The sequence below is a fragment of the Nomascus leucogenys genome, chromosome X (genome assembly GCF_006542625.1).
Source record: "Nomascus leucogenys isolate Asia chromosome X, Asia_NLE_v1, whole genome shotgun sequence".
In the NCBI taxonomy this organism is placed as follows: Eukaryota; Metazoa; Chordata; class Mammalia; order Primates; family Hylobatidae; genus Nomascus; species Nomascus leucogenys.
In genome coordinates this window covers 99,320,182-99,343,814 of record NC_044406.1, presented here as the reverse complement: position 1 = coordinate 99,343,814, position 23,633 = coordinate 99,320,182, and positions in this window count along the sequence as shown.

The window sequence follows — 23,633 nt, the reverse complement described above, 5'->3', positions numbered from 1 at the left end:
GCATTTAGGACACTTTAGTAATACTGATCTCATTTAAAGGTTCTAGATTTGCTATGGCTTGTAGAAAACACAAGGACAGGCAGTTGTCATTATCCAAGCATCCACGATCCATGTCTGAGAAATTAAGACGATGTGAAGGGAAGCACAACTTATCAGAACACAAATTATTCACTAACAAACTGACCCCCTTTAAAATTACCTCTGCTAAAGCACCTCTTCCTGCTTAATATGAGCCTATGTTGATCAGTCTCTGGATGATTTTCTGATACTGCCAGATAATACAATGCAAACAAATTGCAAATCTTGCAAAAACATTCAGGATTGCACGAAGTTGGTAAAAGTGATACTGAATAACTACTCCTATCACATGCAACACTGCGACAACTAATGATCTAGTACAGTAAGACCAGTTAACAAATGAAGAAAATAAAGTTAACGAGAATGATACCAGAAGATAAAATTAACAAGAAGTGTACATCAAAAGAAAATGATTTGGATGTCAAAGGATTAAGAGAAGTCCTTGGGAAAATTATAATAAAGTCCTTGACTTTTTGAGCCTTTTAAACATCTTATTCTAAAAATAGTATAAAACTATAAATTTTGCCTGAGTTTGGGTACATTTTGGTGAAATAAACTTTATTGTCATAATTTTTGTTTCCATTTTATGAAAATTGGAATACTACCAGGGTTTGACGTGTATAGACATCACCAGTGAAACAGAACACTCCTTTATTCTGCTTGGAAAATTAGCCAAATACATTGCATCTTCTCAGCTATTTTGGGAAAGAATGGTTGCACTTGGAGACTTCCTTATTTACTTCAGTTAGCAAATATTCTAGACAATTGCAGGTGCCAAATATGTGTGCTCCAAATAAACAGGGCAGCATTCGATTTCATTTATCTTTCCTCCCAGATGCAGTACCTAGCATAGTGCTGAGCATTTAGTTGGTGCTCAAAGAATGATTAAATTTATTTGAACCTCCTCCATGAAGATTCACAATCAAGAAAGTTTATACACTTGGATATCTCAAGCATTAAAAATAAGTTCCAGCTGGGCATGGTGGCTCACGCCTGTAATGCCAGCACTTTGGGAGGCTGAGGCAGGTGGAACACCTGAGGTCAGGAGTTCAAGACCAGCCTGGTCAACATGATGAAACCCCGTCTCTACTCAAAATACAAAAATTAGCTGGGCATGGTGGCACATGCCTGTAGTCCCAGCTACTCGGGAGGCTGAGGCAGGAGAATCGCTTGAACCTGGGAGGCGGGGGTTGCAGTGAGCCGAGATCGTGCCACTGCACTCCAGCCTGGGAGACAGAGTGAGACTCCATCTCAAAAAAAAAAAAAAAAAAAAGTTCCAAAGCAGTTACCACTGGGTGCCTGTTCAACAGAGAAAACAGAATTTTGTAGCTAGGCTCTTTCCTGAGATGAAGTCATTGTGAGGATTTTGTGGATGCTGCAACCTATAAGGATGAAATCAGTGATTTCTGAAGAACATGACAGTTTGGGTATACAGAACAAAATACCCTTTAGTTTCCTCAGATAGATTTGTCTGGGACAAAAACATATAATCTCTTAATTAAGATTAACATCATACAGATATGATCTCAGTTGGAAAGATCCTAAAATTTATAACTTCCTTTCTTTTTCAGAACAGTCAGGTCTTTACAAATTTATGGTATTTAGATGCGCTATGATTAAAGTAAATTATTTAGTATCATTCCTAAAGTACAACAAATGTATTAATGTGTTTTTAAATGAAATATGTTTGAATTTATTCTATTATTCTTGGTGAAATATCTGAAAAGACTTTTCCATGAGCACACTTAGTACAGAGACTCATGATTACCATATTTGCTTAAAACTTTCCTATTTGTGGAGGCATTTTACGCATTTTGGAGGAAACAATTAAAGCAAAGTACTTTGGTAGCTGACTTCTGGGACCACTGCCACACCTAGAAGTCTAATTTCCTCCATGGATAAGCTTTTAAAGGAATGGTCAAGACAGCTAAAGAAGCCTAAACAATGATTAAGTTATCTGCCTTTTGCATTAGTGGAGTTGTTTATTTCTTCTCTACTGCCCTAACCAAGCCTTCAGTGGGGTTACTGCTGGTATATGTGGTGTCTTCCCAGGAGGAAAATCAGACAAAGTAATTCATATACTTTCCTTCATCACTGGGGAAGAGAACTTATGGAAAAGGAAAGTTTTCTGGTAAGAGGAAATGATCAAAATTGCTCCTACCTTCAATAAATAATTGATCACTCTTCATTAAAAAAGTATGAAAACTTCACAGATGTTGATGTCTATGGAGAACATTCTATTAAAGATAGCAGTTCTCAAATGTTCTGTCTTCAAGAAAAAAAAATAAGGTTGCACCATCCTTACCTACTCCCATGTGTTTATGCATCCCCTCAACGCATCAATGTATCCATTCGTGCAGCCAGCATTATCTATTGAGCAGCTTACTATTTACCTGCCATTTTTAATTTGGATTTTGAGATGTTTTAAAGATAAATCAGTTCGCACCGTTTCCTAAAAACCCCGGTAACTTCCTGTTGTTCTTCCTGCAGAGTGTGTGCCCAGCCGCTATGGTCTAGGGTGAAGTGACACCTTAAGCAGATGGCGGCTAGGCCAGCCAGCTCAGTGGACCAATGGGGGAAACTGGATCACAGAGATTCTAAAACGTGGCTCACCAAAGCACAGTAGACCACAAAAGAGAAAAAGAAAACTGAAAACAAACAAAAAAAAACTAAATGAAAATTAAAAAAATAACAAAGACAAATCAGTATCCAGAAAATTTTAGGTTTTCTAAGAGATTCAAAGCCCTTATGACAACCAGAAAGTTCTTAGAGATATTTCTTTCCCAGGAGTTTCCTAGTGCCTGATATTTTTGTTCATGTCTCGCTTAATCAGAAGGCATCCAAGTAAATGATACTTTAAAGGAAAAAATTAGACTCATATCTCTTTTTGGCTTTGCTGTAAAAATAAAATCTTAAGAGAAATATGTGCTCAGTGTGCCACATGTTGAAGAAAAGGAACATTCATCAAGCTCATTTCCTGCAGAGCAAACCCTCCCACATCATTCAGTCCAGCCACAACATCTGGGTAATTGGCTGCAGCCTGGTGGGAGCCACCCTCCCCAACACACACAAACAAGATTTCTGGATAATTCCTGATCATTAAGCATGCAAACCTCCTCAGTGCTCACCTTGAATATTTGTTCTCCTTTCTTTCTCATCTACTGTTCGTAGTTTCAGCTGCTCCCCAACTATCAAATAATTTTAGAATAATCCTCTTTGAAATAAATGCTAAGAAATGTACAAAAATCCAAAGGTGATAGGAAAATTTCTTTTCCTTGTGGTGATGCAGATGATATTCTCTCTCCTTCCTAGGCATTACTCTTTTTTTTATTTATATTTTTTTATTATTATTATACTTTAAGTTTTAGGGTACATGTGCACAATGTGCAGGTTTGTTACATATGTATCCATGTGCCATGTTGGTGTGCTGCACCCATTAACTCGTCATTTAGCATTAAGTATATCTCCTAATGCTGTCCCTCCCCCCTCCCCCCACCCCACAACAGTCCCCAGAGTGTGATGTTCCCCTTCCTGTGTCCATGTGTTCTCATTGTTCAATTCCCACCTATGAGTGAGAACATGCGGTGTTTGGTTTTTTGTCCTTGCCATAGTTTACTGAGAATGATGTTTTCCAGTTTCATCCATGTCCCTACAAAGGACATGAACTCATCATTTTTTATGGCTGCATAGTATTCCATGGTGTATATGTGCCACATTTTCTTAATCCAGTCTATCGTTGTTGGACATTTGGGTTGGTTCCAAGTCTTTGCTATTGTGAATAGTGCCACAATAAACATATGTGTGCATGTGTCTTTATAGCAGCATGATTTATAGTCCTTTGGGTATATACCCAGTAATGGGATGGCTGGGTCAAATGGTATTTCTAGTTCTAGATCCCTGAGGAATCGCCACACTGACTTCCACAATGGTTGAACTAGCTTACAGTCCCACCAACAGTGTAAAAGTGTTCCTATTTCTCCACATCCTCTCCAGCACCTGTTGTTTCCTGACTTTTTAATGATGGCCATTCTAACTGGTGTGAGATGGTATCTCATTGTGGTTTTGATTTGCATTTCTCTGATGGCCAGTAATGATGAGCATTTTTTCATGTGTTTTTTGGCTGCATAAATGTCTTCTTTTGAGAAGTGTCTGTTCATGTCCTTCGCCCACTTTTTGATGGCGTTGTTTGTTTTTTTCTTATGTGTTTGAGTTCATTGCAGATTCTGGATATTAGCCCTTTGTCAGATGAGTAGGTTGTGAAAATTTTCTCCCATTTTATAGGTTGGCTGTTCACTCTGATGGTAGTTTCTTTTGCTGTGCAGAAGCTCCTTAGTTTAATTAGATCCCATTTGTCAATTTTGGCTTTTGTTGCCATTGCTTTTGGTGTTTTAGACATGAAGTCCTTGCCCATGCCTGTGTCCTGAATGGTATTGCCTAGGTTTTCTTCTAGGGTTTTTATGGTTTTAGGTCTAACATGTAGGCATTACTCTTAAGGGTTTAGTTAACTTGGTTCTTCTTGTCCAGCTCTTTGGAGCTCCAGAATTGCAAAAAAACACTCAAATACATCTTGTAATGCATCTTGTACAAAGGAAAACCCAGCGCTTATCATTTTTAGATTGTCAAAACTATTAAGATGAGAGTTTTCCATCAGCCCAGAGTATTTATCTTTACAGATTTAAGAGAATATTGAAGGTAGTTTCCAAATACTTTGTAATTCTAAGACTAGATTTTGAATTCCTTTAGGTCATAGGCCTTATATAAACAGTACTTTACATAGGGTATGGGACATAGTAGGTTTGCAATAAAGATTCGTTGAACAAATGAAAGAATAAAAGACTGACCTTATGTTTGTATTAATAAAATGCTTTAGTATTCATCTGGCAGAAATGTTACAGCTAGTGCTGAGATTCAGCTGATATGCAGTTATAGCCTTACAAGTTTTAGGGCTTGCAAAGTCACCTTTGACTGTTGGTGCTGGTTGCACTCTGGTTGTTAAATATTTTGGAGATCTCTCTTAGCAACAGAATGCCATAGCACAGAGAATTATGTACTCTTTTAAACTTTAAACATGTGTTCATAGAGTGTTTAGGACCCAGACCCTTCCTTCTGAGTAACAGTGACTAGGCATATCGGAGTTTAGCAGTGGTCAAGGATAAAGCAGAGAAGTGAAACATTCAGGGAAAAAAAGTGGAGGTGGGAGTGTCTGTATGACATTGTTGGATAATGCCTGGGTTTTAAAATGGATATTAAGGTATTGAATTGTGGTTTTCCAGAGATGAAAATGTTAGGCACACAGGAAGTCAGAGTAAAATTGTTATTTAAAGGTCAAGAACAACAGGCCTGGCACAGTGGCTCACACCTGTAATCTCAGAACTTTGGGAGACTGAGGCAGGCGGATCACCTGAGCTCAGGAGTTCAAGACAAGCCTGGGCAACATGGCAAAACCCCCTCTCTATCGAAAATACAAAAACTAGCCAGGCGTGGTGAAATGCACCTGTAGTCCCAGCTACAGGAGGCTGGGGCAAGAGGATGGCTTGAGCCCAAGAGGCAGAGGTTGCAGTGAGCCAAGATCACACCACCACACTCCAGCCTGGGCGGCAGAGCGAGACTCTGTCACACACACACACACACACACACACACAGAGAGAGAGAGACAGAGAGAACAAGAGAGGTCAGAAGCATAGCCTAAACATAGCCTAAAACAGGATAGACTACTCTGAGGCCCACCCTGTTCCCAGCAGAAAGTTCAGACTTTGCTGACCCCCACCCCCAGCACCCACTCTTTGTTTATTTTGTTTTATTTTGTTTTGTTTTGAGACGGAGTCTAGCTCTGTAGCCCAGGCTGGAGTCAGTAGCGTGATCTCTGCTCACTCCAACCTCTGCCTCCTGGGTTCAAGCAATTCTCCTGCCTCAGCCTCCCGAGTAGCTGGGATTACAGGTGCATGCCACCACGCCTGGCTAATTTTTGAATTTTTAGTAGAGACGGGATGTCACCATATTGGCCAGGCTGGTCTCAAACTCCTGACCTCGTGATCCACCCGCCTCGGCCTCCCAAAGTGCTGGGATTACAGGCGTGAGCCACCGTGCCAGGCCCCAGCACCCACTCTTAATCAGCATAGGCCAGGTCAATCACTTGTTGCCCCATCAGCCTACTCCTCCACTTGGGCCTTAATAACATCTGAAATGTAGACTGCTGGCTTAATTAAAAGCTTCAGCTTGTGCCCTTCAGGGCCTACTGAATTTTACTCTACCAATAAGCAAGGCAATGTTTTGAATAATGTGGGGAGCAGGTGTGGGGAAGGCACTCTGTTGCTATGTTAGTGTTGTTTCTTTGTATGCTCATAAGGTCAAGCATACCAAGAGATTCCATTTGACCTTGAAATTGATTTTTTTTAATGCTGGGCAGACTCATACAATGTTCCTGACCATTTATGGGTCCCAAATATATGCCACTTGAACATCTCTCACCTTACTAAGTTCACCTGAGATCAATATATTGGGTAAAATTGTCAAAAACTTAAAAAGCATATTTCTGCCTTGAGTTCAGAGATCTAAGTATCAAAATCCTAATCAACAGCTCTCTGCTTACAACTCCAAGTTGCACCATCAGGCTCAATATTGGTTGATTATTTCTCAGATAATATGCTGCAGAATCACCTTGTATATGGAGGGCATGATAAAGCTCTTGACTGGATTCTATTTTATATTTCTAGTGTCAAAAAAATCGTCCTAGATGTTAAAACAGAGAAAGGTCCTAGATGGTATAACAGCATTGCTGAATGTCTTCTAAATCAAAAGAGCAGTTCCCAATATTAATCCTGCCCAAAATATGACCAAATGAGTCAACAGAACACATGTGGTGCCTGGCCCCAAAATTCTACAGGTCACTTCAGACACATCAACCCCCATTCTGGCTCCGGAGGATGATATTAATGCTGTTTTTGCTGACTCAAGGTCATGGAGTGGTAATTCCTCTCAAAGAGGGGTACCATTCTTAGAGAGTTTGCCATTCAAAGTTTATTCTTAAAATGTCAGAGCAGGATCACATAATCTCTCATTATCTTAGTTAAAGTAAGCATTTATGCTTCAAGAAAACAAAAGACAGAACTTGTAGCATAGTCAGAGAGTTAACAGCAGGTTAGCTCTGAACACTGCAATACTTGCAGCAGTGGGAAACAGTGTCCATGAGTGTAAGATGGCATGCCCCTAACTTGTTCAGACATTTTCCACAACTTCCTTTCAAAGGACCACTCTCCAAACTTATTGACCCTCAGGAGTAAAATAACAGAGTTGAGGTGGCTGGAAAGCTTCCTTAGGTAGATGCAGCATGGCTACTCCACAGAGATGTTTGCACTTGTAAAGGTAAGAGGTGGTACAGAAACCTCTTAGGAAGTGACTAGGAAAACATTTGTATCCTTAGAAGTACTGGTCATTTGAGGTGATAACAAATTTCCTACAGTGTCCTTCAGAAAACAGAAGGTTACAGGAAATCCATACCATAGGCACCACTTATATATATTTACTTGTCAGCTACCTCCTCCAACAAAGTACTTGAGGTTATAAGCATGTATAAAAGAAGAAAAGATAAATAGTTTAAAGAACAAGGTAAATGAAAAATAATAAAATCGGTGGAAGATTAGTGACTAGAAATGCATAGCTATGATTGCATTAAGTTGCTGAAAGTGGGCTTCTAATTTGATTTGAAGCTATCTACTGGCCAAAATGGAGAAGAAAACTTGATCAGTTGTAAAATTTACTGAGGGCAGGAATAATTATTGGAATACAGCCTTTGCACTTACGTGCCTGAAAGTTAAAGTTGTGTCTTTTTATATTAAGGCATAAAATGTGGCAGTATCTGAGCCTCAGGTACTTATACCCAAAAGGTCATAATAATAGTGTCCATCCTAAAAGCACTGAACAGAAAAGAAAAAGATCTTAAAAAGTAATTTCAAATTCAAAATAAGCTTGATCAGTTGATGAATGAATTCTTGCATTCAAACCTGCAATAGAAAAAAAAAAAAGAAAAATCGGGCTGGGCACAGTGGCTCACGCCTGTAATCCCAGCACTTTGGGAGGCTGAGGCAGGCGGATCACAAGGTCAGGAGTTCGAGACCAGACTGGCCAACATGGTGAAACCCTGTCTCTACTAAAAATAAAAAAAGTAGGCCAAGTGCAGTGGCTCACGCCTGTAATCCCAGCACTTTGGGAGGCCAAGGCGGGCGGATCACGAGGTCAGGAGATCGAGACCATCCTGGCTAACACAGTGAAACCCCATCTCTACTAAAAATTAAAAAAAAAAAATTAGCTGGGGGTGGTAGTGGGCTCCTGTAGTCCCAGCTACTCGGGAGGCTGAGGCAGCAGAATGGCATGAACCTAGGAGGCAGAGCTTGCAGTGAGCTGAGATCACACCACTGCACTCCAGCCTGGGTGACAGAAGGAGACTCCATCTCAAAAAAAAAAAAAAAATACAAAAATGAGCCGGGCGTGGTGGCACGCACCTGTATTCCCAGCTACTCGGGAGGCTGAGGCAGGAGAATCACTTGAACCCAGGAGGCAGAGGTTGCGGTGAGCAGAGATCACGCCACTGCACTCCAGCCTGGGCAACAGAGCGAGACTCCATCTCAAAGAAAGAGAGAAAAAAAAATCAAAATATCTGCCTCACAAAAACAAGAAGCAAAAACCCTGAAACTCTCAGCAATTGAAATTCAGATTTTAGATCACACATTGAAGTTCTTAAAGAATACTTTTATTGCCCAAGAGCAGAATGCAAGGAGAAAAGTCGCAAGAAACTGCGGGAAAAAATCAGCTTTTCTATAAATTGGCCAAGACAAAAGCTACAAGCTATCCCAGAATTGAAGAAAGCACCAAATATTAATTTTGATTCAGACCTAAAATGGCAGGACTCACAATAATTGCTCCAATGAAGCAATGGAAAGGGATCCTGTGGATGAAATCTAGGTGTTAAAGCCATTTAACTTCCTATTATACTTCCTGAGGAAACTTCAATGCCACAAAGAAAAAAAAAAGTAATATTTCTTAGGTGACTCCTACAACTGCTGAAGTAGGATAACATGGAAATTCTAAGCAACCTCTTCTAGCAGAAACATCCTCATGCTACAGTACTTAGAGTACTCCTCCAATGATGCACCACCGCACCTCCCCACGAACCTGGCCCCTGACAAATACACCCTTCCTGGTTACAAGATTGTGTTAGTCGGGTGGGATGAGTATATATGTTTTTGGGAGCCATTTATTTGTATGCTAGAAAAACATGGAGATTCATGGTTGTGCAGTTCTTAGCTATAGTAGTGTTCTATTGCTGAAATCAGCTTAGCTTCTTCTTAGAAGAATCCCAAAACTCTAAGGAAATTTGGCCAAATCAAGCTGAAACTTTTGGCTCAGATTCAGTCCAGTTGTTCTCATGTAGATACATAATGAGTTCTTCTCTTCCAAAGAAAAAGATAATGAGAAAAAAAAACCCACCAAAAACGAAAAAGCTAACAAATGTTAACTGTTTAACAAAATCTGATTAAATTCAAAACCTGGAATCCACAGGGCTACAAATGTGATACTGACATTTGCAAGGTGTGTGTCTATAAAACAGTAATTTAGGCATTTGAATTATAGTCATGAAAACACTAATTCATCTCTTTTCCCAGGTTTCAAATTTTATTGTCTTAGAGTTGAGAAAGTATAATGAAATAAAATTAACTAAGCTCTTCCAAAATGACTACTGATAAGGAATATTCTTAGAACTCAACTTTTTACACTACTTTTTTAAAAAATGTGCTGCTTGGTTCTTAATAGACTTATCTACACTTCCTCCAGCTTTAAGTATTAATGACTTAAACTTATTAAAAGTATACAAAATAGGCCGGGTGCAGTGGCTCACACCTGTAATCCCAGCTCTTTGGGAGGCAGAGGCTGTGGGTCACTTGAGGCCAGGAGTTTGAGACAAGCCTGGCCAACATGGTGAAACCCACTCTCTACTACAAATACAAACATTAGCCGGGCATGGTGGTGCATGCCTATAATCCCAGCTACTCCAGAGGCTAAAACATGAGAATCGCTTGAACCCAGGAGGCAGAGGTTGCAGTGAGCTGAGATCGTGCCACTGCACACCAGCCTGGGTAACAGAATGAGACCCTGTCTCAAAAAAAAAAAGAAGGAAAGGAGAAAGGAAAAGAAAGAAAGAAAGAAAGAAAGAAAGAAAGAAAGAAAGAAAGAAAGAAAGAAAGAAAGAAAGAAAGAAAGGAAAGAAAGAAAAGAAAGAAAGAAAGGAAAGAGAGAGAGAGGAAGGAAGGAAGGAAAGAAAGAAAGAGAGAGAGGAAGGAAGGGGAAGGAAGGAAGGAAGGAAGGAAGGAAGGAAGGAGAGAGAGAGAGAGAGAGAGAGAAAGAAAGAAAGAAAGAGAGAGAGAAAAAAAAGGAAAGGAAACAAAATATTCTTAAGAAGAATGCAAGTAGCTTCAATTGGCCAACACCTCCTCCCCACATATCAAAGAAAGAACATTCTGTAGCGTTGTTCCCAGTCGTTCCTGTTCAATTCCCCAGCCCCACCCACAGCAACACTCTCATCCTCTCCAGACACAGAAGAGACTCGGACCACCTGAAGTGTGCTGTCCCATGTCCTCTCCTTTCTACCTCCAAACATCACCTTAGCCACACCCTCCTATCCGAAATCAGAATTTTTTTTTTAGGTTTTTTTTTTTTTTGGTAACTTTTAAGTTCAGGAATACAAGTGCAGCCTTGTTACATTGGTAAACTTGTGTCATGGGGGTTTGTTGTACAGATTATTTCATCTCCCAGGTATTAATCCTAGTACCCATTAGTTATTTTTCCTGATCCTCTCCCTCCTCCCACCGTCCACCCTCTGGTAGGCCCCAGTGTGTGTTTTTCCCCTCTATGTGTCCATGTATTCTCATTATTTAGCTCCCACTTACAATACCCCATCTCTACCAAAAAAAAAAAAAATTAAATTAGACAGGCTTGGCGGTGCACACCTGTAGTCCCAGGTACTCTGTAGGCCAAGGTGGGAGGATTGCTTGAGTCCAGGAGGTTGAGGCTGCAGTGAGCCAAGATTGCACCACTGCATTCCAGCCTGGGGAACAGACCAAGACTTTGTCTCAAAAAAATTTAAATTAAATTAAAAAGTGCCATCTTCTCCCTATCATTTGTGGATGTATTCTAGTTCTATTTTTCTGAACTCTCCTGTACTGGCTTTGCTAGCTTCTCCTTTGACTCCATAAATGTGGATTGTCTCTAAGGTTCAGGCCTGCTGTCCTTTTCTCTTTCTATAGTCTCTCCCAAGGTGCTCTCATTTATCTTTTAGCTTCAGCTTTCACCTCTGTACAGTTTTCTCCTCAATCTCTTTCTCTACAACTCAATTACTATCTTAAGAAACCACTCTAGGCCGGGCGTGGTGGTTCACCTATAATCCCAGCATTTTGGGAGGCCAAGGCGGGCGGATCACCTGAAGTCAGGAGTTCGAGACCAGCCTGGCCAACATGGTGAAATCCCATCTCTACTAAAAATACAAAATTAGCCAGGCGTGGTGGTGCATGCCTATAATCCCAGCTACTCAGGAGTCTGAGGCAGGAGAATCGCTTAAACCCGGGAGTCAGAGGTTGCAATGAGTGGAGATCACGCCATTGCACTCCAGCCTGGGCAACAAGAGCAAAACTCAAGAAAGAAAAAGAAAGAAAGTAAGAAAGAAAAAGAAGGAAAGAAAAAGGAAGGAAGGAAGGAAGGGAGGGAGGGAGGAAGGAAGGAAAGAAAGAAAGAGAAAGGAAGGGAAGGAAGGGAAGGAAAGGAAGGAAGGGAAGGAAAGGAAGGAAAGGAAGGAAAGGAAACCATTGTACATTTAAAACAAATTGCTGAAGAGCAACACAGAATATTTTATCTGCACATTAAACTCAATCTGCCAAAAACACACTCATCGTCTTTCTTAGAAAATCAGCAGCTCTTTTTCCAGACTTCCATCTATCTACTGATGAAAAAAATTTTAAATAATAATAATGAAAAACACTTATTGGGCATTTTCTATGTGCCAAGCACTATGATAAAATGATTTACATTTAGGTCAGGCACGATGGCTCATGCCTGTAATCCCAGCACTTTGGGAGGCCGAGGAGGGCGGATCACCTGAGGTCAGGAGTTTGAGACCAGCCTGGCCAACATGGCGAAACCCTGTCTCTCCTAAAAATACAAAAATTAGCTGGGCATGGTGGCGTGTGCCTGTAGTCCCAGCTACTCAGGAGGCTGAGGTGGGAGAATCACTTGAACCCAGGAGGTGGAGGTTGCACTGAGCCAAGATCATCTCAATGCACTCCAGCCTGGGGGACAGAGCAAGACTCCATGTCAGAAAAAAAAAAATGTACATTTAATAACATATGTACCTCATAATAAATAACTGTACAGAATAGACACTATTATTACCATAATTTTACAGAGCAGGAAACTGAGACCTTAAAAATTAATTAACTTCCACAAAGTTAACAGCAAATAAGTGAGGAAGGCAAGCTTCAAACCCAGACACAGCAGGTTAGACTGTTAAGGACCAGTAATCCAAGCAGCAGAAATTTGGATTTTTCAAATATTAATGCTTTGTAATGATTCATTTTCAAACAGTCTATTCTGTCAAATGTCAAGGACATTATGACCCAACAGCTAGGGTTATAAGAAGTTGACTGGAAGAAAATTATCATACCCATTTTCTTTCTTTAATGGGTACCAGTGAGAAATCTAATCATCTCCTTTACTATACAAGATAATTACCTCTGAATTCATCCATTCATTCGTTTAAGTAGCTCCTATGAGCCTAAATTTGAGGTCAATCTGCAATTTGCCATGAAAACACAGAGAAACTAACTATTGAGGGGGTGGGGGACTCTTTTATGAACACTCCGTGGGTGCTTTTGAATTTTCATGGCCAATAAATACTGTGGCATGATAATTCAGTGACTCTGCTTGTACTCTTTGATCTTAAGGGCATTAAAGCCTCCCTTTTTATGTGAATACAAGTAGTGACATATGAGCCTAACAAGAAATGTGAAGACATTAGCCCTTTTCAAATGGAGAAAGAGAAGAAATACATTCATATTTATACAATCTGTGTATATCCCACACACATTATGTACCCACAAAATCCCCAAGGGAACGGGTAAGGAAGAACAAACATATCTTGACTCAATTAAGGTGCACAATGACGATAATTCATATTTACATTGACACTCCAAACTTCAAAGGATGCTCACAAAGAGACATCATCTAATTTTACACAAAATGCAGCATGAAGCTTGCCTTCAGCAAAATAATAAACTACACTAAGTCTCTCATTTAGGCATCCATCCATCCAGGTCCCTTAAGTTACACCCTCAGACATCACCCCCACATCCTTCTGCCATTTTCTTCTCATTCTACACATCCTCTGGATTTGCTTTTTCTGTCCCTCAGGCCAATTATCCAACACAAAAGAATAGATCTTTAAGAGAAAACATGCTTCAATCATTCATTCACTGAACAAACATTTATCAAGTAACCACTACATGCCAGGCACTGTGCTGGGTGCTAGAAATACAAATGTTTGCAAAAATACATAGTGCAGTCTTTAATTGGGGCCTACTCCACCTCTATCTTAGTCAGCTTGGGCTGCTATAACAAAATATCATACACTGGGTAGCTTCAATAACGAACATTTAGTTCTCAGTTCTAGAGGTTGGAAGTCCAAGACTGGGGTGCCAGCATGCTAGGGTTCTAGTGAAAGCTCTCTTCCTGGCCATCTTTTTGCTGTATTCTCACACAAGGTGAAGAGAGAGAGAGAGAGAGAGAGCAAGCAAGCATATTATAAGGGCACTAATCCCATCAGGAGGGCTTCACCCTCATGACCCTCACCTCCTAATACATCACAATGAGGATTAGGATTCCAACATGTGACTTTTAGGGAGACACATTCAGTCCATAACAGCCACCAACACAGAGCACTACAAATTGGTCAGGAGATAATTGTCTTGGCTCTGCTTTATTGGTTCTTACATTGGACTTGTCTTTCCAACTCTCATTTTGTTTGCTCTTGCTCAGACTTGGAGATATATTTTCTTGAATTGGTTATCAGAGCTTGGTTCCTCAGCAATTCTGCTTTTGTACTACATCTAGTCTCTGGTATCCTGTATCCTGTCTATAATAGTCACAGAGTCTGCCCATTTGGCTTTGCTATTTCTGCCTCAGCAATAAGAGCTCAACTGTCTGTAGCCCCATTATGAAAACTATGATAGGATCCCTGCCTCCTTTATTTGAATTCCTGCCCTTACATCTCTCATTTGTCCTATTATCCCCTATTCCATATTGATCTAATTCTCCCCTTGCATTCCTCTCGGTTTACTCTCTTTGTCCTCTAGCCAGCACCTTTTAAAGTCCAGTGATCAACCCTGGTAATATCCCAAGTCACTGTATGATAAGACCAAAAAACCCACAATACATTTCTTATGCATATTTTCCAGACTTCCTGGATCCCAGGGCTGCCACAGCTTTCATGGAGTCCAGCTTGACCAACCAGAGAAACCTATATCAGTGAAGCTATCAGAGTCTCTCAAAGCTAACTGATCTCTCGAATGTGGGAATCTTCTTCAAAAGTCAGTCTTCTAAAAAATATCATCATCTGGGTCATTTGTTCCTCATGGTCACTGTTGTTAGGCAAACATCCAAGATTCTTGCTTTGGTAAGGGTAAGTCTTTGGCTTCTGATCCTCACCAAGAGGTTTTGAAAATCCCCCTAATTTCATGGCATAAAAAGATGCCCATATTGCCTTTGTGGAAGGCTACCACCCAGTCATGAAACATCTTCTAGAAAATGCAATGTAGTAGAACAAACACTGGATTGGATGTCAGAAAATCTGGATCCTTCTTCTTGCTATATCACTGATTTATTTAGAGACTGAGTCATTTGCGACAGGATTCAGGTAACTCATATGCATAATGTGGAGGCCAGTCTAGCTGAAAACATGGTTGTTTCCAGATTATAATGTTCATGACTCTATTTCTGTGCCTCTATAACCAATAAGACAGATTTCTGTACCCTTTTTATTCTATTTGAAAAGCCTCATAATGTTATGGTTTCCTGGAACTTTGTGGCTGTGCTGGATAGAATGATATGAAAACAAACAAATAAGCAAAACAAAACAATCAGAATAAAAGGTTGGCTGCAGGTGCGTCTGTGTTACACTTAGACACAGCCTAATTCCAGAAAAGCAGAGTTCACAGTGGTGAGTGTCATGGAAACTGCCTATGAATGTCACAAGACTTGCACGTAAACTGAAAGCCCCATTACTGGTTGAGGAGACAGAAGTGGAGAGGATTTTGTGCAGATGATTTTCTCCTTTTAATTGAACCACTGCAGTAGCAGGAACCAAACTGAAACTCCCTTAGACATTTAAATGACTCACATATTTTAGTGCTTGAACATCAGCTCTGTGAATACCTAAAATGGGGCTAAGTGAAAATTGGATAACATTTGCTTGACATTGTCATTGGCCTTTCTCTAATGTCAAAGATAGATTTGCATAATTATGCTGAAAGCTAGGAAACTGCACCCAGCAGGTTTCCTCGCTGGTGTTAGGTTTTGGTTCTACTCCAGCTGTGACTCTCAGGACGAAGAAAATCTTTCAGAAATGAACAGACAGAGTGCACACTTTCTAAAACAGTATAGTAACAGCCTAACGACAATTTAACTTGCATTCTGATTTCCAAGGTATAATTAAGATAGGCCTGATAAGCAACTGATTGAACAACCTTTTGCTTGGTATCAAAAGGGCTTCAGAGAGGAGAGTGTCCAAGCAATGTTACCTCATAAACCTCTTCCTGATTAAAATTCTTTTAAGCTGGCCAGATGCCTGATAGAAGCAAACTTCTAAAGGCTGCCCCGTAACAGGTGTGTCTATGGTGCAATCCTGTCTTTCCAAGGTCACTGCAGTCATAAAACGTCTCCTGAATGTATCTATAAGGGGAAAATGCTGAAGCAGGTGAGGCCTCTCTGGGTTCCAACTTTTACCCCTTACACGGGGCACTTACTAACCTCAGGCTCCCTTTCCCCATATGCTTTTTCATTTTCAAATCCTCCTCTCACAAAAGAATTTGAACCCCTTAACATCCTAGAGAATCACTTCTCTTAGTCTGTCAAGAAATCATCTCAATGTTTTCAACTTTCACTTGTAAATGACAACAGGTCTGTTTTGCTATGATTTTAAATAACATCTAAGTATTTGTAATATATTAATAAGAAAAATAATGAGAAGTGTAAAATTCCTAAGCTCCTGGAACGAAGCTCCAACAAAAAGTGAACATCCAGATTGCAGTCAACTGAGAGACACATTCCTGATGACTACTAGTCGGTTCACCTTGTACTTGTGAAATCATAGTTTAGATTGCAATGAGCTTGGTTTTCCAAAGCAATATTTTCAAGCAGACCTAACAATGTATTTCTCATGCAGATTTTACAGCTTACAAAGCCTTATATGCTTGTTGTTCACTCTCTTGTTAATTAAAACAATTTCCATGCTACCTCTGGGTTTCACTACAGAAGTCATAAATATCTAAGATTATTTCATGGAGAAAAGCACAGATGAAAAGTAGCCCTTTTTCATTCATATGCACTACTTGCTAGGTTCAAAATGTGATTGTTTCTTTGTTTGCTTTTACTGCTTGTATGACACTAATAAGCAGAATCTGCACATGTAGTTCTCCTCTGACCATGTTATCCTGTCTTGCATATATAGAGATAACTTTTGTCAGACTTCAAATGCCAAAGAGCAGAGCATATCTTCCAGCTTATTTCTGGTTTGAGCTGGAGGTCGCAGCTTGTGCAATTTGGTAGACAGCAATTCGCCTTGGAACAAGCTCATAAACATGGAATAGGCAGATAGATTGATTCAGAATTTCTGATTTTTTTTAAAAGGGCAAGAGAGCAAATGTCTAGTTTCTAAGGCAAAAAGGTAGCAGCAGAAACAAAAGCCACACACATTTTAACTGAGTACTATTGTTATTATTAACACATTGCACTAGTATCACACTTTACAGTTTACAATGACCTTTTACAGCCGTTATCTCATTTGATACACCCACCCTGTGGAACAGATGTGCATTAATATAGGCATTTGACAGATGAAGAGATTCGGGCACAAAAAGGTTAAGTGACTTACGTAAGGTTGCACTGTAAGTTGGTATACATATGTTGCCTTTGGTGCTAGATAGATAAGGAATGGAGGCATCTGAAGAACTCTCAATTCTGTTTTTTATGAGTCCCGATTGAGAAGAAAATCCCACAGCAGTGCGTTGCATGCTCATCTTTATTTCAACTAATGTTTTCAGTATGTAAAACGTTGTGCAGAAGCAGCACACTTGCAGGTTGCTCAGTGAAACTGGCGTGATGCAAATGTGATGGGTAATGTTCAATAAGGAACTAATGCTCAACATTATCTGCCACTTAATCAATGTGCAGTGTGGCCTAGGCACCACAAAACATCCAGATTTGCAGCATTAATTCTCATGGATTTTATGATTGCTTATTTCCTGATAAATTTGGTAAATTAACATCTGCCCCTCAAGCAAGTCATGGAGTAATTATTCTCATGGCTTGATTTTTACTAACCATCAGCCAACCCACTTAACAAATGTTGAACAATAACCTATTGTTGATGTGTCTCCCAGACTGTGAGAGACGCGTCTCAAAGCTGAGATATTCTGTGGTATCTATTAGGATTAATTTTCAAGATCTAAAATGGTCATGTTCCCCTATGTCTCTGGAGTGTAGCAACAAATACCAATTAGCGAGAACACCGGGATACTTCCTAATCCCCTTCCTACTAATTGTTTTAAAGGAAAAAAAAAATGAAATGGAAGTTATAGCATATTCCATGAAGGCAGTCTTTCAAACATAAAAAAGTGGGAGTTTTGCAGCATTTATAGCAAAACTTTGCTTTCCTTGGAGATATTTTTAAGGTAATTTGATATTCTGTGTTTTAAAGGCTACTTCTATAGGGAAAAATAAGGTTTACTCACCAAATTTTATTGTTGAAAAATAGCTACTAAACCTGCTAGGTGAAATGTGTTTATGTGAAAAAGCTGCACTTTGAAGATGGTAATTACCACTTTATATGTTTCCATTGCCACTGCTCAATTCTCATTTTCATAGTTTAAAAAGAAAAGCAGATTTAAATAATGCAATGCTTATTAGCGTATGAATATGGACCTAATTGTCCCTTTTTAACTCTAAGAGGTAATTTGGAATATAGTCTATATAAGCGGGTTAAGAAGTGTGCCACATATGCAATTATGACTAAAAACTTTCATTTTGAAAATTGCAACCTTATCTCATTGTCTTTTAGTAGCAATGTCTTGTGTGCTGCCTGTCACTCTGCACTTTCCTTAGAAGATGTTTATAGGAGTATGTGTAGAGTAGTAAAACCAGTACAATAAATTATAGCAGAGTTGATCAGTGCCTTGTAGCACTGTGTAATACTGCACATACTCAAATTGCATCAAACAAAGCCACAAGGATAGTTGAAAAATGAAAACAAAAACAAAATGGTTATTTAGCATCAAGTAGACCCTGAGATAGCCCCCAGGTTTTTCTTTTAAATTCAGTTTCCTTTTGAACTGGACAAACTCATTCAGGAAGTGACCTAGCCTAAAAATGTTCTAGAAGTTTCTCAGAGATTTCTTCAGTGACCTTTCCTAAGACTGGACAAAAAAATGCTTCCACCCAACACTGCAAGTTTCTTCTTTCTACCAGCTCAGAAAGTGCCTGCCACATTTCAAAACGTGCTAGAGACCAATGAGATTTTAGTTAAATTTGCTTAAGGATGATAAACACTCATTTTAAAAACACTGGGCTCATTTATATATATGATTGCTCAAGCTGTTAAAGTGAAAAACTCTCTTGAAAAAAGCAGATTTCCTTTGGACTGTGTATTGACAAATACTAGTTTGGCTAATTGTGTTTGTTTGGATGGATTTTAATCCTGAATGACTAATCAAACTGCCATTTCATAGACCACGTGTAAATGAATTTCAAAATATCCTTGCTATGCATACTTGATATCCCATGCAACCATTTTTAATATATTTGCTCTATGTTATACTGACATCTATGGACACCATAAGAGAAATTCAGCTTTTTAGAAAAATTCTGTTAGCTGCTTATGAGCAACTGAAAATGTGGCTCAACCAGGTAGACTAAGGGTCCTAATCTATTCTGTGCGAGCAACTAGTTGATCTTTGAACCTTATCACTTTTTTCAAAATCATTATGGAGTTCTTCTCCCTACCTACAATCAAAACTTAAGGGAGAGGGAATGAATGAATCTCCCTTAGTAAAGAATTAGGGCATCTTGGCCGGGCGCGGTGGCTCACGCCTAAAATCCCAGCACTTTGGGAGGCTGAGGAAGGCAGATCACGAGGTCAGGAGATCGAGACCATCCTGGCTAACACGGTGAAACCCTGTCTCTACTAAAAATACAAAAAAAAAAAAAAAAAAAATTAGCCAGGCATGGTGGGGGGCGCCCGTAGTCCCAGCTACTTGGGAGGCCGAGGCAGGAGAATGGTGTGAACCCGGGAGGTGGAGCTTGTAGTGAGCCGAGATCGCGCCACTGGACTCCAGCCTGGATGACAGAGCAAGACTCCGTCTCAAAAAAAAAAAAGAAAAAAGAAAAAGAATTCGGACATCTTAAATAAAAGAGTGGTCCTTATTGGTGAGACAGTAAGGGAGATCCTGTCAGTGCACTTGTATCCATTTATAGTATTAATTCAATAAGATTTATTATTGTAATTACTGTATACTGAACACTGAGCTAACAACTAGGGGTACAATGACTAAAGATATACGGGTCCTGTCCTCCAAGGAAGTCCCAATCTAATGGAGGAGACAAAGTACAAAAACATATAAAATACAAGAGAGGATGATAAGTACTATGATAGATAGAGTGTTTTTGTCAGGATAGGCTAAATGCTACAACAAATCTCAAAATTTCAGTGGCTTAAGTCAGTAAAGATTTTTTTGCTCATTCGAGTCAAAGCCCAATGTGGTCAGTAGGAGCAGAGGAGCATCTAATCCAGCTAGTCATTTAAGGACCGAGACTCCTTCAGTCTTATAATTCTACCATCTTCAGTGCATGGTCTCCAAGGTCATTGTGAAGAGGAAAGAGAGAGTGTGAAGAAAACACATCCACTCCTACCTGCCTCAGCCCAGAAGAGACACATCACTTCTGCTCACATTCTATAGGAGAGAACCAGTCACAGTGCCCCATTTAGACAAAGGGAGACTGGGAAAGATATTTCAGCTCCGTTCCTAAGAAAAGAAAAGAATTTTGGTGGACAACTATTGATAACTAGATGTAACTGGTAGTAACTAACTTGTTAACTAAAGGTAACTAAAGATAACTAGAAGAAGCCAAGATGCAAAAAACAAACAAAACCAAAATCCTCTTGAATCTAACTTATTTCATGTTAAAATCATAGTGACAACTACAGAAAACTAGAAAAAATAGAGGATCATCTTAACTAGTAACTAGCTAACTAGATAATCAGAATAACTGGAATAAGCCAAGAAACTCAGGATGACATTTTCATCTCAACTCTAATTTCTCATCTCGTGCTTGAATAACCAGGGATAACTAGATGTAACTCATGTTGATTAGATAAATAATGAATTAGAGAAAACTAGAGTAAACCAAGAAGCTAAATAGTATTCCTCTTAAATCTAACTTTTCATTTCTTGTTAGAAGAGCGAGTGAGAAGTATAGAAAACAAAAAACAGAGAAATGATACAATTAGTTAACTAGTAACAAGCAAACTAATAGCTAAATATTATAGACAACAAGAATAACTGAAGCTTAGAAGATCAGAAACACACATTCCAATCAATTATAACATCTTATTTCTTATTTAAATAACTGAGAGTAACCAGATATAAGTAGTGGTAAATAGGTAAATAGTTAACTAGAGATAACAAGAATAACTAGAGGCAGCCCCAAAAAACTGAAAAAAAAAAAAAAAAAAAAAAACTGAAAAACACATTTCTCTCCAATTTAATTTCTTAATCCCACTTTCTGAGTATTGTACACCTCTCTATTTCCTCGTTGTTATAATATGTCCCCTATTAGGATACCCCATTGTTTCATTGTAAATCTTATCTGCTTCTACTGATGTTGAAGACCAATTCCTTCACTGGATGGCTACGTCCAAAACATCTGCTCCATTACTAGTTGGAGTGTAATACTGCCAGATTGGTGCTCAGTGGTGGGCCACAGAGAGCCAGGTATGAAGTGTTGCCCTGTTTACACAAAAGGAGGAGGAGTTGCTGGAGCACAGACTATATCTGGGATACGGAGGGAGCCAGACAACCAGTTTGAATATGGCCATTTTGGGAAAGTACATTTTCAAATGACAGCAACCCAAATTAAAGTCACTTGGGAAAAAAAAAAAACAAAATGATTGGGTTATCTAACTTGGAAGTCTAAGGTAGATATGGCATATTTGAGCCAGATGCTGAAATGATGCCATCAAGAATATTTCTGTCCATCTTGCTTTCCTTTGTTTGTTGGCCCCATTCTCTTCTCCTAAGATAGATTTTTCCATATGGCAGGAATGATGCCTGTTTGTGGCTCCCTTTCTTATTCTAGATTTATGGCCTCAAAAGTAAGGCCAATTTTCTCTAGATCAAAATTGAAAATTTCAAGGAAGGAATCTGATGGGCTAAGCTTGGTCACATACTCAACCCAGAGTAATTAGTGTAGTTACAGAAATGGAGTTTTATATTTGAATGGGCTTGGGTCAGCACCCAAGCCCTGTGACCAATGAGATAGAGCACTATGATTAGCAGCTGCCTCAACAAAATCACATGATTGCACAGCACGAGGAGCAGTACCGCCAAATGAGGTAAGGGTGCTGGACAGAAAAACCAAGATATATCCACTACAGCATCCAAGCACTTGTAATCAAATTTTTTTTGAGCAGACAGGTCCAGACCTCTATTGAGATGTCCTCCGGGGGTTTGTCATGGGTTGGAACTAAGTTTATTCTAAGGTATTGCTTGCTGAAGGATATTTGTGCTGTTAGAATATTTGTCAGGTAGTCATCTATGATGAAAACAGCATTGGAAACAGTTGGAATTGGAAGATACAAAGATGAAAACCACATTTGGTGTAGAGTGAAGTATTCTTGATAGATATGTAATGTGGTCAGTGTAAGAGACATCCAGTGAGGGTAGTAAGGCTACCTGCATATTTTGCTATAGCAGGTATAGAAATTGAGTCATTGCTCAAAAATCTGGGACTGATGTACGAAGATAACTTTGTAATCAGTAAGATGTCAAAGAGAGACTTTCTAGATCCAAAAGTTGAATTTAGATAGAAAGCAGAACATTTACCTAAGGATGCATATTTGTGCAACCTATTTTTAAGAGAATCTAGTTTCAAGGTAATGGATGGCATCATAGCCCCAAAGTCATGAGTCATCCATGATCAAATCCAGAATTATGAAGGCCCACGTTCAAAACAGTTTTGGATATATTAAATTATATAACAGATATTAAGTGCTTAACACAATCAGCACTTTTTTTTTTTTTTTGAGACAGAGTGTCTCTCTGTCGCCCAGGCTGGAGTGCAGTGGCCTGATCTCGGCTCACTGCAACCTCTGCCTCCTGGGTTCATGCCACTATCCTGCCTCAGCCTCCCAAGTAGCTGGGACTACAGGTGCCCGCCACCACACCCGGCTAATTATTTGTATTTTTAGTAGAGACGGGGTTTCACCGTGTTAGCCAGGGTGGTCTCGATCTCCTGACCTCGTGATCTGCCCGCCTCGGCCTCCCAAAGTGCTGGGATTACAGGCGTGAGCCACCGCACCCGGCCACACAATCAGCACATATTAAATGTTCTCATAATAATGAGAGCCAATGGTTCTCTCATTATTATTACTGTGTGCATGGCATCATGCCAGGTATTTTAGATACATTATGTGACAATGATCCTATTTAGATCAATATTGTTACAATATTTTAAATAATTTGCTAAGATAACATAAATTTTTATTTGCAGAGTTGGAATTTAGCCTAGGTCTATCTGACTCCAAAGCTTGTGTTCTTACCATTATGCCACAGGGCTCCCGTGAAATGTTGGTAACATCCTATGAAACCTAGAAAGACTAGGTACAACAGTCTACCACTTCCTACTTCCCAATGCAGTTTCATAAGTATTATTGAGACTTTAATGTCATCACTCTCCAGGATAGATAACTGATACTTCTTATCCATGACTTCTTAGACTACATTTCCTCTCACCTAGGTCTCTGAAAGACATTCAAATTGAAATAAATGTGGAAGGAAGATTAGAAGAAAACTACCTTCCAGACTGATTACAATGTGCACCAGTTCAGACACTGTACTATCCATAACGGCCTTGAAGTCTTTCAGAAATTCATGAAAGTTGTATTTCATTATGTACTAGAAGAGTGTGGGGTTATCAGTCTAGTTTAGCAGTAATGGGATGTACTCCAATGTTCTTGCTTGAGTGAA